At 40.7% G+C, this 2,628-nt stretch overlaps 1 protein-coding gene across 1 annotated transcript in view; it reads left to right on the top strand.

Moving 5' to 3' along the window:
* LOC102829971 (probable ATP-dependent RNA helicase DDX60-like) overlaps positions 1–2,628 on the top strand; it is a gene marked incomplete at its 5' end in the record, with an annotated part of 180,523 nt that overhangs the window by 177,445 nt on the left and 450 nt on the right. The gene's annotated exons all lie outside the window — the stretch shown is intronic.

Here is a 2,628-nt window from a genome sequence, read left to right as displayed (position 1 = left end):
CTGCACACAGCAGAACAAAACATTTCCCGGTCCTGTGCCATCCTCACAAATTGTTGTTACACTTTAGCCCATTGTTGCTGCCCCTTATGATGACTGTATATGTATAGGTATGTATCAATTCAATGACACTTAACAACAACAAACCTATATTTGTTGTTGTTAAGTGTCATTGATTTGATTCCATCACATAACAACCTTGTACAGGGTTTCCAAAGGAGCAGCTGGTGGGTTTGAATGGCTAACCTTTCAGTTGGCAGTCCAGTGCTTATGCTACAAAGCCACACCAGGCCAAAAGGGCTCGTTTATTCATTTGTTGTTGTTAAATGCTACAGAGTTTGTTCTGACTCATAGCAACCCTGTATAGGGTTTCCAAGGATCAATTGGTGGACATGAATCAGCAACCATGAGTAAGGTTAGCTATCCAGTGCTTATCCTACAGCACTGAGACTATCAATCTTTACAGGAGCAGAAAGCTTTCTCTTTCTCCTACAGAACAGTTGGTAGATTCTAGCAACAAATTAATAAAGAAAGCTTTTGCCGCTGTAATAAAAGCACAGGACTGCTACCCATGAGAAAGATAAGGCTTTCCACTCCCTTAAAGATTTTACAGCCTCAGACACAGAAAACAGAGAGTTGGAATTTATATAGTATGTTGTAAGATATCTATGTGGGAGACTGGAGAATCCTGGTGTGGCACTGTGGTCTAATGCGTCAGACTGCAAAGTCGTTTGAACTGCAAGGTCAGTGGTTCAAGCTCACCAGCTGCTCCTTGGAAACCCTATACAGATCCGACTCGACAGCATTTAACAACAACAAATGTGGGAGAGAAATGAGACTGTCTGCTCCATCAAAGATTTAAAACCCTATACAGAGGAAAAATGGCAGCATCAATGGGCTCACGCATGGAAACAATTGTGAGGTTGGCCCAGGACTTGCCAGTGTTTCGTTCTGTTGTGCATAGCATCGCTATGAGTCAGAACTGACTCAATGGCACTTACCAACAACAACAAGATATCTGTAGACTGTTATTCAGGAAGAAATGTCCATATCTGTAACTCAAGATACAGAGAAGGATATCCTCAGTGGAGACACTAGAAGAAAACCTGGATCTGTGGTTGAAATGAGGAAGTTATAGATAATAAAAGATTGGCGAAATACTAGGTTTTATTTGTTTTCTGTACTTGACCAAGACTGCTATGCTGCTTATTCTTGAAGTTTTTCACTTATTTCTTTTCACCTGTGTATTAGTTTCTTGTTGTTGCTGTACCAAATTGCCACCAAACTAATGGCTTAAAATTATTGGAGTCCAGTTGTGACACCATAGGATAAGCACTCGACCTCAAAGTCGATTTGAACCACAAGGTCAGCTATTAGTCAGAACTGATTCGATGGCACTTAAGAACAACAGAAACAATGGCTTAAAAACACAAATTTATTTTCTTACAATCCTGGATGTAAGAAGTCTGAATTGGATCTGACTGGGCTAAAATCCCAGTGTTCCCAGGGCTGCAGCCCTTGTGGAGGCTCTATTAGGGAAGAATCTGTTTTCCCATCTTCTAGAGGCCACTTAGATTCCTTGTTTTCTCTCCCTCTGTCTGGCAGAGCTATAGGATGAGCACTACTGCAAGGCTGGCAGTTCACACCAAAAGTATCTCCAAAGGAGGAAGATGAAAGGATCTGCGTTCTAAAGATTTAGTTTCAGAACTCATATATAAAGTTACTCCATCACTTATCTGTCAATTTGTAACACTGTGGTAGTTTGCATGTTGCTGTGATGCTGGAAGCTATGCCACCAGTATTTTGAATGCCAACAGGGTCCCATGAGTTGGAACCAACTCATTGGCAGTGGGTTTGTTTTTTGGAGTTTTCTGACTTCAAAGTCAATAATGGCAGCATGAGTCTTTTTCACAGTGTGTCAGCCAACTCTCTTCTGCCTTTCTCTCTCTTTCTATAAGAACACTACTGATTATATTGGCCAACTAAGATAATCAAGAATAATCTTCTCATCTCAACATCAGCTGATTACCAGTTTTAATTTTATCTGTAACCTTAATATCCCTTTGCCTTGTGACCTAACCTGTTCACAACTTCATAGCACTAAGAAATTGATACTTTTGGAAATCATCATTGTGCTTTCAATTTCCTAGTTCTTTATTTTCTCACATTTCAAGATAAAGAACAAAATATATTTTTTTCAATAGAGATACTAGACACAGTTGTTGTTGTTGTTATGTACCGTGGAGTCGGTTCCGACTCATAGCAACCCTACACAGGGTTTCCAAGGCTGTAAATCTTTACGGGAGCAGACCGCCTCATCTTTCTACCCCGGAACTGCTGGTAGTTTTGAACTGCTGACCTTGCGGCTTGCAGCCTGATTCGTAACCACTACGCTACCAGAGCTCCTATACTAGACACAGTAGCATGAAAAAAACCACACACACACAATGGCTCCATGATATTATGTGGAGAAGTAAGGAAATTTTGGTTGCTGCTATTAAAGTGAAGTAGGATAAGTCACTTGGAATTTGGTGGCCTTTAAAACTCCCTTAACAATAGAAATGAAGACGAATTACATAGGGGTTATCCTAGCGTAGTGGTTACGAATCGGGCTGCGAACCTTAAGGTCAG

This window comes from Chrysochloris asiatica, unplaced genomic scaffold (assembly GCF_000296735.1).
Source record: "Chrysochloris asiatica unplaced genomic scaffold, ChrAsi1.0 scaffold00066, whole genome shotgun sequence".
NCBI classification, from domain to species: domain Eukaryota; kingdom Metazoa; phylum Chordata; class Mammalia; order Afrosoricida; family Chrysochloridae; genus Chrysochloris; species Chrysochloris asiatica.
The sequence above is the reverse complement of the archived record's forward strand: the minus strand, read 5'-3'. Positions and strand labels throughout refer to the sequence as shown.